The following is a 13,982-nucleotide window of genomic DNA, read 5'->3' on the forward strand; positions in this document are numbered from 1 at the left end:
TCCATGTTTCCACCCCGTATAGCAATATGGAATAAATAAATGTTTTTACAAGATTATTGGGAATTTTTTCATTCTTTGAAAAGCGGAACTAGCATACTCTATACGAGCACGTATTTCAACTTCGTTGTCAAGATCGTTTGTTATTCAGCAACCAAGATACTGGAATTTTTGTACGGGTTCTATCTGTTTGTTGTAGATACGAATATTAATGTCGGCATTTGGTGCACGTGTAACAGCCATTACTTTTCTTTTATTTGTATTTATATTCAGCCCTAAGCTATCTTCCTCTCTGGTTATGGCATTCAAAAGTCGTTGCAAACCCTCAGCACTGTCCGCAATAATGACGGTGTCGTCTGCGTGTCTTAAGTTGTTTACATATTCTCCGTTGATTTTTATTCCTTCTTCAATATTTTCGAGGGCATTTTGAAAGATCTTTTCGGAATATATATTAAACAATAGTGGAGAAATTACACAGCCCTGACGAACTCCTCTTTTTATTGACATTTCTGCTGCCATACGATTGTCTATTTTAATCGACGCCATTTGATACCAATATAGGTTTTCAATAAGGGCCACCGTGCTATGGACTATACCATGTTGTGTTAGGGTTTCTATGAGTTCCGTGTGTTTTACTAGATCAAACGCTTTTTCGTAGTTGATAAAACAGAGAAACACGTCTTCTCGTTGATCTCGGTATTTTTGTAGTAATATCTGGAGGCCAAATAATGCCTCCCTCGTACCAAGCCACTTACGAAATCCAAATTGATTGTTACTCAAATTTCTTTCGCATTCTCTGTATATAAGAGAAGAGTATGTGAAGAGTAAAGTTTTGCCGAATACAGGACTAGAAAGATTATTTTGACAGCAAAGTTAGAAAAACATTAGGGACGATATTTACCTAAATCCCATTTTTTTTTCAATTTCACAAAAGTTACGGAAACGCCACGTAGATTGTTGGTTCTTGCATATTTTAACACCTACTTCTAAATAATCGCGTCAAGAAAAAGTAAATAAATATTTTTGTTGAAACTATGTATGTTTTACAAACATTTTAATCAGTTTTCCAACAGATATTTAAGATAACTATTTTCTGACTAAGGTAAAATACGAATGAAGTTGATACGTCCCTGTAGCGCAGCGGATAGCGCGTTGGACTTCTAATCCAAAGGTCGTGGGTTCGATCCCCACCAGGGATGCAGACGTGGTAAACTTTTTTTGTGTATTTTTGAAGTAACTCATAATTAACTAACATATTATTTTATATGGGACTAAACCACAATTAATTGTAATGCAATTTACATTATTATACTATTTATTGATTTTTTTTGTATTCTCGAATCAGCGCCCCTTGAATAAAATTATCACACAGCAGTGATAAATAGATTTCTGTTTCATTATACACAATACACATACACACACTCACACGCACACACACACGTACACACACACGCACTCTGAATATAGGTGGCCCAAAACCAAGCAGGAGGACATTCTTGTCTTCACTAGTCACGTAAGTATTAACATGAGGAATATCAATTTGGGATGACACCCTCGGAAACCGGGAATCACAGAGGAAGGTCGCAGCAGTATATCGTGTGAGCGCTTTAAGAGTTGCCAGCGCATTCCGTACAGTATCTGAGGATACAATATATGTTATAGCCGGGATGCTAGGATTTGGAGTACTAGTTGAAGAAAGGAAAACCTTTTATCCGCAAAGAGAGTCAACTATATCTACATTGTGCCGAGATGAACTTAGAAGAAGAGAACGATGACAGTTACAGCAGGATTCCGCAACAACGGACAGGTGGACCACAGGTAAATGTTTGTCTGAACCACAAACATAGCGAGATCAACTATTATCTCACGCAGATGCTCTCAGGACATGGCTGCTTTCGAGCATATCTTTATCGCTTTGAACATAACGATTCTCCTGAATGCCCATCCTGTCTCGGGGTTAGTGAAGATACAGAACACGTGTTCTTCGTGCGTCCTCATTTCAACTTGCTGCGGAATACTCTAGAAGCAATTATCAAAGAGAAAATTCGACCAGAGACGAATTCGAAGGCAACTTGGAATGCAATCAGCACATTCGCGATGGAAGTCCTCCAGGATCTTCTTTGCTGCATTAAAAGATGACGAGCTGAAAATAGAGGCGGTTAGAAGGAGAGAAGCATTGACTTCAACGACATGAAGGAAGAGCAATAGCTAGATCCTCTCCTCGTAAAGTAATACCTTACGGTCGTACCGTGAGGGAAACAGAGGCAAAAGAAGAGGACGTATTTTAGTCGGTATTGTATTGTAATATACGAGTCCGACAAACATACCACGCAGTACATCTAGTCCTAACGATACGTAAAAGTATTTCCAACCCCAAAAATTCCACATCTTCTTCTTCTTATTACGCCATCTTCTTTCGAAGGTTGGCAATCCAAATGGCAATTGTAGCTTTGGAAAATACTGCAAGAAAGATTTTTGTGGATGAGCTGTCAAACCAACTTCTCAGGTCTTTCAGGCTCGAGTTCCGGCGTCTTCCTACTCATATTTTGTCCAATACTTTATCTTCCAATATGATTTGGAGTAATTCATATCTTTGATCTCTCAACACATGACTTAAGCATTGTATTTTTCTGTCTTTGATTATGCTGAGTAATTCTTTACCGTTGGTAACTTTTTGTAACCATGAAATTCTCAGCATCCATCTGTATATATACATCTCAAAGCCATCAATTCTTTTTTCCGTTTCAGAGACCATTGTCCAACTTCCACAGCCATACAGAAAGACTAAAAAAACGTATCATTTTTCACGTATCAAACGTGATCATTCGGATTCTGAGCTTCAGAGTATTAATGTCTGGTCATGTAAAAAATGTTTTTATGTTTATTAGTATTTTCCTCGCTCACATCATTCAGAATAAATTATAAATGCACAAACATCATTTAGAATAAATTTACTACTTCCACCAAATTGGTACCATTTTCCTTTTAAATAACGCTTTTGTGAATATACCTCATTATATAACAAAATCTTAACAAACTTTTTACAACACATTTTGACATTGGGACATCGGTGACCTTCCGTATCTTATCGGTATCTACGTTTTGCAAGTTTTTAGCATTGAACTTGTTATTTACACGTGTAGTTGGCATTTTATCTATATCCACATCTCTATCAGTACACTTTAGATTTAGGATTAGCAACTTTGTACAGACGTCATCATTTTAAGGCGAAATAAAAAAATGTTTTTATTTTTTAAATTTTTATTCTTTGTATTGTTTTAAATAAACATTTAGGAATAATTTTTATATTAAAATCTTTAAAAAATATTATGACAATGATTGTAGTAGGATCAGAGAATTTCCCTCTCTTGTCATTTCCCCATTACTGAGGATCGTGATTTCTTCCAATATTCCTAACAATTTTTCTTCATTGGTCTCTATCTTCAGCTGCTCTGAAAGCTTCGCAGAATGAGTTCTAGCTGAATTCTCAATTTGGTTGGACCATCTAGTTGGTGATCGTCCTCTTGATCTTCTCCCCGGAACGTTTTCAGAAACACTTAATTCCTCCAAACTATCGTCACCTCTGCGAACCACGTGACCGAAAAATTGCCGAATACATTGCAGACATAGTGGACAGCCTTTTTTTAATCTCGAGTTAGTTTATAATGGAAACGTTTGTTCTATGAGTGTCCAAGGTATGCGCAGTGTTCTTCTCCAGCACCACCTCTCAAAGGCATTAATTTTTTTGGCGCTCGCGTCCGCGAAGAGTCCAAGTCTCTGCCCCGTATAGAAATATTGAGAATAAAAGGGCATTCACCAGTCTCATCTTGATATTTTGAGAGATAGATCTGTATTTCCAAACTTTCGTTAGGCGACTCATCGCATCTTTTGCCATACCAATACGTCTCCGAATGATGAACTAATGCAGAGCGCAGATATTGTCAGATTTGCAAAGTCACAAAGACTAAACTGGCTTGGTCACCTAGAAAGAATGCCAGATAATCAAGCTGTAAAAGTAGTCCAGAGGTGGAAGCCCCAAGGAAACAGAACAAGAGGAAAGCCCCGTAAAAGATGGATAGACGACGTAGAGAGGGATCTTAAAACCATGAACATCAGGCAGTGGCGACGGAAAGTATCCGGCAGGGCAGAATGGAAGAACATTGTTAAGCAGGCCAAGACTCACAAAGGGATGTAGCGCCATTAGAAGAAGAATACGTCTCCGAACTTCCACTTCACAGTTACCATCGTTGGTTATACTAGAACCTAGATAGACAAAACTTTCCACTACCTGGTATTCATGTTAGTCAGTTGAATAGTGTACAATCTGTCGACCACCATTATTTTTATCAGCTTTATTGATTTTCAGACCAACTTTATTGCTTTCATACTCAACTCTTCGTAGGAGGTTAAACATTTCTTACTCACTTGCTGCTATAAGTGTAGTCTCATCAGCAAATCTTAAATTGGAGATTTTCCTACCAGTCACTGTTACTCCACTGGCCCATCCATCTAAAGCCATCCTCATGACATGTTCACCATAAATGCTGAATAACTCAGGTGACAACACGCATCCTTCTCTAACACCTCGCTTGGTCTTGAATTGGTTTAAGAACTTCTGATCTAGTCGTACTGTTGCTATATTGGACTGGTACAGATTTTTAATAAGTGTCGCCAGGTGCATTGGTATGCACATTTCTATTAAAATGGACCACAGATCCAGCTTACACAATCAAATGCGTTTTAGTAGTCAACGAAGCATTTATAGATACTTGAAATTCTCTAGACTTTTCAATGAGTTGTTTCAGTATTAAGTGTTTAAACCCGAACCGGGGCTAGTTGACTTATTTTGCAAGGCAGTCAAAATTTGCTTGAAACTTTTTCTACGGAGAATTCAAAGAAAGAGAAAATGTATGTACAATACCTGAAGGAGTATAGACCCAGCTGATTTACTTGAATTAAACAGGATGCAAAAATAAATTAGTAAAAATTAATTATTGAATAAATAAGTCAACAAACCCCGGTCTCCCTGATTAGTTGTAAAGATATAAATGCATTGGTGAAGTAACATAAATATTAGTGTACAATATGGTTAAACCATTATTTTTAACTATAGTACAGGTGTCACCAAATGGCGGACCGCGGTCCGCACCCAGACACTGAGCTTGTTTTTTGCGGACCGCCATTAAATTCAAAACATAGTAATAAAATTATAATCAAATTTAAATATATAAATATCTTTACATTTTTACAATGCAGAGTACTAATACTATATACAAATGTTCGTAATCTAAACTAATGTTTCATAAAATTGTTAAACACTATAGTTGCAAAAAGAAACAAACCAGAAACAGTAGCATTAAATGATTTAATTAAGTTCTAAGATACAAATATTTTAAATTACGCCGCAAATATTTATAAAACAAAGTAAAAAAAAAACAATATAATAGCTTTATAATCATCTTTTTCCTTAAGTTTATTTCATACCCCTCCCTAAACGAGGTGGTCTAGTTGCCTGGTTTCAACTACGTAACCAGGATGATCTCCTGAGGGGGGTTACAACTACTGAAGGGTTTCTCTGTGTAACCTTCCCCCCCTGCCCCCCCCCCCCCCGGTTACGCTGCTGCCTGGTTTAATGCTGAGTGTCCGGACCACGGGAGTGTAGTAGGTTTCTGAAACGGACCCTCAGGGAATATAATTGGTGACCCCTGGGTATATACTGAAGGTTTTAATATTAACAGATTGGATTATTAAAATATATCATAAATTTTATTGATATCCTGTATAATTGTATGTCAAATAATTATGTCAATAATAGATTATGATTTTTTTGCACTCTCCCAGTGATAGCAGTTACAGATCTTATCTAGGATTTTCTCAATTAAAAGATCATATTTCAGGTGTTTGCGACAGTTTTTTATTCATGTCGAATCTCTCAGGTGCGTAATTTTTATTAATGACTAGTTGTTGAAGTAATTTGTTGATCTAAAATGAAACTACTTATCGCTGTTCGCTATCAGACTTCCTGTTTTCGTTCTTATCTCCAATTACTGTATCTATGGATTCCAGATCAATGGTTTCCATAGGTTTTAGACGTTTGGAGCCAACACACCTCACTGCATTGTATGAAGTATGTGCTTCATCCTTACTTACAGTTTTTAACATTAATGCTTTATATAAATCAGGAATAATTTTTGCTGGTCACGTATGTCATAGTTTTTTCATAGTTTCTTCTTGCAACTGTATGCTTAGCTTCGTTTAACAAGAACAGAAACTAGGGAATGTAGAAATTACCCAACAATCATTCCACAAGAACGAAGTTGTTGTAAAAAGAAACGGACATATCATAAGTGTTTGCAAATTAAGACCTAGGAAAATACAGAAATATGCGCGGAAGCTCAAAACTACGTAAAAAGGATTTTAAGGCCAATGCGCAAGTAATAATATATCAAAACGATACAAGTAGTACAAATATTATGATTAAAATGTAGTCAAAACTGTTATTTGATGAACCAGGAGTATTGAACAAATTTTTGATGGTTCTCCACACACACAACAATTTTTGTAAAACCTCAGCTCCGAGTGACATGTGTATGGAACAGTGGGATCCACATACCCTAAGATCAAACCGGTTGCACTTCGTAATGGAGTAGTACCTATCTGACCCCCATGCTAATACCAACCACTTGTCCTCCTCCTCAGAAGCTTTGTACTGAAAGTTACTTTGGATGCTCTGGGTACTGGGACATCCTCTGTTTTACTTTATGTGGTTAAGTTCTGATTTTGAACTGAACCTTCATTATGACTGAAGTTAATTTTTACATGTTTGGACTTGTGTCCCAAAATGTGTGTTCTGGACAGCAAGTCAGCCCCCCACCCCGGATTGTGTGTGGTCACTCAGCCGCAATAATTTTTATTCTCCTCGTTGACTGAGCGCCCAAAAGGTCTGACCATCATGTTAGGTGCCCGAAGAGAAAGGTTTGACCTTTTAATGATGAAAGTTGTAATTATTTTAGCTTTCTTGACCGTTTGTTTCACGTGTTCTGTGAAGGTTAGCTTTTTGTTCTACGTTACGCCTAGATTTTTGGCTCGATTTGACCATTCTATTTACGCGTCGAATAGGAATAAAACACCATTTAGCCCGCGTCTTCTTTTTTGGTACATGACCTCCTGTGATTTGTTAGGGTTGACAGCCATCTTCCACTGTACACACCAATCTTGTAGTTCATTAAGTGCCCTTTGTAGGTGTCTTGTTGCTAGATCTAAGTTGGTATTGCGAGCAGCTATCGCTGTATGGTCTGCGCATAGACTTAGCAACGATCTGTTGTGTGTGCTGTGTATATGGTGTATAGATATGGCGACAACACTGCTCCCTGTGGCACACCAACCTCCATGATACCAGCTTTGAACAAGGTTGGCCCTATCTGAACTCTGAACCTCGCGTCGGCTAGGTATGACGTGAGAAGACATGTCATCGCCTCTCTATAACCATAATGTTTCATTTTATATAGCAGGCATCCGTACCAGAGTCTGTCGAATACTTTATTGACATCTAGAAAGGCGGCTGCTCTATATTTATTTTTATTGAACACTTTCGTGATCTGTTAGAAGCAGTATCTGAAGTTCACATGAGTGTTCAGATCTGAATCCGAACTGTCCTTCAGGTATTGTTCCGATTTCTTCTGATTTCTTTTTAGCCTAGCTAGTATCGTCACCACTCTACAATTTTGCTTATTGCTGGTAATAGCGGATGGGAACTGAGAATTCTGTGGAAATGTGCCTTTTTCCCTGGTTTTTCGATCATTATTACGTGAGCTTCTTTCTATATGACAGGAAAATGTCTTAATCTAAGGATGTTGTTGATTTTTCAAAGCTCTATTCGTAATACGATCCAGTTCTGGAGCTTTTTTGGCGTTAGTACGCTTGATCAACTGTCTGACCTCTTTAGGGGAAGTGTGTAATACCTATCTTACCCCTTCTCCTTTTTATTACGCTATATTTTTTTCCACTTCTTCTGTGAAGTCTAGATCTTCATCGGGATGATAGTTTTTCCTACATCCTCTTTCTAGCGTGTTTTTCATGACTTCTGCTTTTTCTTCTCCTGCATACACAATACCATTTTTTTCCATGTAAGAGTAAAATTGGTTTTTTATCTTTTCTTAGCATTTTAGATAGCTTTCAGAACGCGGGTTTAGTTGCAGGACCTTAACTGTTAAGGATATATAACCAAAGTGTACAAAAAACCAACCCACACCAACAGATATTTAAATTACCACTCAAATCAGAACTTAAATATCAAAATGAGATCTATTTTTTCCAAAACCAAAGCAAACAACACACAGGAAAGGTCAAGAAACTGTATTTACAAAATACCTTGAAAATGCAACAATTTTTATATGAGAGAAACTTCAAGACCATGTCATCGAGTGCCATAGTCTGTGGACTAGTACGCATTTCGATGCGCATCGCCCCGCCTCGAATTTTCCCATTGGCTCTTGACCTGGAAATCTCTATTTATCGCTCGAACAGCACAGATAAATATAGGCGATTTTCAAGTCAGCCAAGTAAGTCCCTCACGCCTCATGGGCTCTCCGAGAGCTTAGTGCTCTTGGGACTCTGCTTCCTGCAATTTTTCCATACTCTGTGGCTGGGAGTTTGTTCTACTGCAACCTGGTATTTTTATTTTGACAATATCTCTTTCAAGACAAGATACCAGAAGAAAACTTTTTAAAAGTCCATACCCAGTAAATGGACTTGGGTAGAGGGGTGTTCGATAGCATTATTCGAAGCCCTTTACAACGCGCCCGAGGATTCAGAAGGTGTTAAGACTCTTATTTATTCCCTCGAGACGACAACCACAAGTGTTGTGTAACAAAAACGTCAATAGAATGCAGGTTCAAAAAATGCCCATCAAAAGTTTGTTCAGTACTTCTAGTTTTGAGGAAAAATGGAGAATAAACACTTCATCTTCATATATCCACCATATTGAGAGTCTTTATGATTTTATCATTTTTTTTGTCATGTTTATACACAATATTTTTCTCAAATTCTTTCATCTGCTAATAACGGGCGTAACGAAGAGCCCATTGCTAATCCAAAATCTCGTTTATAAAAATCGTTGTCGAATTGAAAATAGTATGCTGAAAAATAACAGATGTTGTATATAATATGATAAGAGATAAAATTTTGCCGGCAATATTTTCGACTGGATGAAAGTTTGTTGCCTGGCAATTTTGCACAGTGCACAAGTGGACAGTTTTTGAACCAAGATCCATCCTTCCAGTTGGGGTAACGGTAAGAAAGAGTCTGTCAGATAAATTTCAAAAATAATCTAACTGGGCATACATTTTCGTTTGATGAATTCCTTATCAGCCGTTTGCTTCTTGCCAAACTTTTCGAAACGCCTTGATTTGTTTTGGCAAAAATGCTGTTGTATTCAATTCGACCCGTAAATTCTCCCATAACATCAAATTCCTTCTGGAAAAAGTGAATCTTGCAACGTACGAATCATTGCCTCTCCAAGCAAGTTCAAATGAGCAAAGGTGAAAAAACTTTTTTTGTACCCCATCGGGGGTTCCTCGTCGTAGCTTTGGATAATTTTTAATAGTTCTTTAGTGGATAATGCTTTTGAACTGAGTTTTCTTTTCTCTTGAACACTTTGATGCTGCTTCCGCTTGGTATCTCTGGCTAATCTTGCACATTTGAAAGATATATCTGTGAAAGGGTCGATTTTTATGCCGTACTCCGCATATTCCGCATTGACTTTACAGACGACTCTTTATAGTCTTCCCCATTGCCTTTTTTATATTAAAGGCACAATTCTCGAAAATTTTTGCTAGTTCCAATATGGTAGTACATCTTTCAAGCGTAAAAGTTCTCACCCGTAGGAACTCAGAAAATTGGGTCCAAATAGAGCTTCTGGACCTCTATGTGTTCAATGGGACATTTTCTGAAACCAATTTTTTGATTTCTTCACCTGACTGCAATGACCTTTGTCAAACTGACAACAATACAATTTACCAGACACCTTCGTGATGGATCTGTCATAATTTTGTCGCTGAGAAATCACGGGCAGGAAGGAATTTTGTCAGTAGGAAACGTGGAATTGCTATGACGTTTTATCATTTAAAAATAGTCTAGTGAAATAGTCAATGTTAATAACTCCATTATAGCTGATATATTAAGTTTTGTTTTAGTTCTCAAATGTCTGAAATGTCAGTTAGCCAATGTCTGAAAAGTTGAGTGACACTCTTGATTGCGTTACTTAAAATTACACGCTCATAAACCAAAGTCGAATCACTTATCCATAATTTATCACCTTTACATGCACCTAACACATAGAAACAGATTGTAATCGATGCCAATCGTAGTTTTGATATCGTCCCGGTAGATAAATAACATTCTCCGTTCAAGCATTTGACCTTGAACAATACATGAGTCGTCAAAACAATACGTTTTTCGTACAATTATGCAGAGAAATTAAAGATTGTGATGTTTTTCGTTATAATTAATTACCATACATATCGCAGGTACAGTAAAAATCCCCAGACTGAATTGCATTCGCATACGTAGATCTCTCGCTTTATAAAAATAAATAGAATAAAAACACATATTATACCTAACACGCGACGAGCCCATGAAAATTCAAGGCCAAGGCCACTGATTATTTGCCGCATTATCGTCATTTAAGGTTTTTATTAGCTAATGACAAATTGAGGCTGCTAGGCCAGTCCTCGGGGGTTTGGAAATACGAAAACCCTTTACAACTTTGATCTACTCTAACGAGAGACGTACATCTGCGTTCTGAATGGAAATATTTTAGTGGATACACGTGGATTTGACCACAAAATATTTTATTCTTCTTCAAATAAGACCATAAATCTTTATAACTTTATGTCTAATATATCTTTATGTATATAAAAATCTCGTGTCACGATGTTTGTCCAAGCTAATATTTAAAAACCACGGAACCGATTGCAATAAAATTTTGTGAAAGTGTAATTGGAGATAGGATATTTTTTACCTGGATGAATGAAATTTACTGTTATAATTTAAGTTAGGTGAAGCCCTCCTTCTAGTTTGAAGACATCAAGAGACAAGGAAATATGAGGCGCTCCAAGGAAAAAGGGCGAATACGCCAGTTACAGTTTTTTTTAATGCAATGGATAGCCTGATCATTATTCGAACAATGTACCACCATAACATGGTTTATTCGTCCTTTCTATTCAGAACTATAATAGGTTGACTTAACGGAAGCAAACTGTATGAATCTTAAAAAGTATGGTAAATGTTCCGTGGAACAACGGCGAATACGCCACCGCTACGTCGGTACACAGCTAGCCCTCCCACTTCTGTCTTGCCAAATTTCTGAATAAAATTTCCGTGATTTCCGTCTTATTTTTACCGTTTTAAGCTACAGTGTCGTTTTGCTTGTCAAAACAAGTAGTTTTTATTTTGATTAGTTTGAATAGTTTGAGTTACTTTACTAATAAAGTTAAAATTTTACTGCTACAATGTCAGAAAGCGAGTTTACAGAAGACCAAAACAAAGGCTACACTAGAAAAAGGTCGAAAACTGAAGACACGTGGCAAAAGAATGTGAATAAAGTTAAAAGAAACTCAGGTGAAGAATACAGCACCATTAAAAACAGAAAACTTGTGCCTAAGCGGACTGTGGGAAGTCCCTGTTCCTGTGGAGGTTTTGAGAAAGTAGGTTTGGAGAAAATTAGTATAATTTTTAAAAACTTTTGGGAATTATCTGAGTATAACCTACAAAACACTTACTTATCTAAAAGAGTGAAATCTGTTTCTGTCAACCGTTGTCGCATTAAAAATCTACCTAGTCGAAAGTTACGTAGTATTGAGTACAGTGTACTTTTTGAAAGCAATGAATTTAAAGTCTGCAGAAAAGCATTCTATGCGATTCATGGTGTCACTGAAAAGAGGGTTCGAACTGTTTTGAATAAAGTATCCACAAGTGGCACTGTAGAATTGGACAGAAGAGGAAATAAAAATCCAGTTAACAAAGTAAGTGTAGAAATGAAAGAAACTGTAATGTTACATGTAAATAGTTTACCCAAATGTTCAAGCCATTACAGCAGAGCAAAAAGCCCTTACCGAAAGTACCTTTCCACAGACTTAAACATAAACAAGTTGTATGACCTGTACTGTGAGTGGATGACAGAAAATCACCCTTTAATTGAACCTGTCAGCTCACGGTTCTATCGTGACACATTTAATAAAAAATTCAATATTGGTTTCAACCCTCCTAAGTCGGATACTTGTAATTTTTGTGACAAAACAGATATGGAACTTTCAAATTGTGATGATTTACAACGTAACCAATTACAAGTTGCCAAGGAACTTCATTTAAGACGAGCCAAAGCAGTTCAAAAAATACTTAAAAGATATAAAAGTAATAATGAAGACTCAGTTTCAGCAATTTGTATAGATCTGCAGCAAACTCTCCCTACCCCTAAACTGACGACATCTGTACAGTATTACAAAAGGAAGCTTTGGACCTACAATTTTGCAGTCCATGATGTTAAATCTGGAAAATGTGTTATGTACATGTGGAATGAAAGTACTGGAGGTCGTGGTTCATGTGAAATAGCACGCTGCTTGCCCCATTACTTTGATTCTATGGATCATCAAGTCAAAAAAGTTGTGCTATTTAGTGACAATTGTGGCGGCCAGAACAAAAATATGAACATTGTTTTAGCTTGTTTGAAAAAAATTCATGAATTAAAATTTGATTTCATAGAACATTACTTTATGATTCCTGGACATTCATATTTACCTTGTGACAGGGATTTTGGTCACATTGAGTTAAGGTTTCGAAATATTGATGTTTATTCTGAAGACCACTATATTGACTTAATTCGTTCATCAAGGAAGGTCAGACCATTCAAAGTAGTAAAAATGACATCATCAATGTTTTTTGATTTCACTGCTCTTCAGAAGTTAATTACAAAAAGAAAATCAACTGCTAGTTTTAAAGATGGTAAAGTATTTCTTTACTCCAAGTTGTTCAAACAAGGGTTTTCCATACAACCAACGTACCAAAATGTTTTGTCCGAACAAGTTGTTTTGCAGAAAGGAAAAGTAGGAGAATATCAACGCCATTTGTTTGATTTATCTGCCGCAGTTTTGTCTCCTAAATACCAACAGCCTATAAAACTTTCAGAGGAAAAAATAAAAGACATCAAGTCACTTCTTCCATACATACCGCTTCATCATAGGAGTTTCTTTGATGAGCTGATCTCTCTCCAAGAATCACAAACCAATTTGGCAACGCTAACTGGAGAAAGTCAGGATGATGTTATGGATTTTTGCTTGAATTAATAATTTATTGTTTGGTGTTTTTTTAGTTTTTGATTTATCTTAAACAGAACAATTTTTAATTAAAAAATGTTTTTCATATCATATCCTTTGAATAAAACTTTTTTCAATATCCTGAATTATAATTTTGGTTTAGATGGGGTGATCTTATTTGCTTAACAAGCAAAACTTTTTATAAAAAAAATAGTTTTTACCTAACCGCATTACAAAATTTTGATGACGTGTATATTCGCCCTTATTGAATTAAAAACACTTTTTCAACTTTAATCGCGTTTTTCTCAAAATGCCCATTTGGCGTATTCGCCGTTTGTCCACGGAGCGCCTCATATGTACTTTAGGAAATATTATGCACCAATAAACGTCTGGCCATCAACAATTATACTTTATTCCATCTCACATACAGAACAATACAAAACTTGACTGACAGTAGTTTATGACCTATTTTTGACATTACTCATTGAACTGTCAACAATGTCACTTCATATAGAACAACTATGGGACAACATCCACTTTTTATGTTTGATATTTTAACATTAACTTTTTTTATTGTAAATTCAGAAAGTTTTATACGACTTCACCTCTACAGTTTTAGTTCGTTTGATCCGTTTGTTAAATGTCATTTTATGATATTTTATAACTACATGTAAA

General features: G+C 36.4%; 1 non-coding gene across 1 annotated transcript; it reads left to right on the plus strand.

Annotated features, from left to right (window-relative positions):
• Positions 1-1,123: 1,123 nt before the first annotated feature.
• On the plus strand, positions 1,124-1,196 carry TRNAR-UCU (transfer RNA arginine (anticodon UCU)). Its single transcript has one exon. It is a non-coding gene; the product is annotated as a tRNA-Arg (tRNA).
• The last annotated feature ends 12,786 nt before the right edge of the window (positions 1,197-13,982 follow it).

Source organism: Diabrotica undecimpunctata, chromosome 3 (assembly GCF_040954645.1).
Source record: "Diabrotica undecimpunctata isolate CICGRU chromosome 3, icDiaUnde3, whole genome shotgun sequence".
In the NCBI taxonomy this organism is placed as follows: Eukaryota; Metazoa; Arthropoda; class Insecta; order Coleoptera; family Chrysomelidae; genus Diabrotica; species Diabrotica undecimpunctata.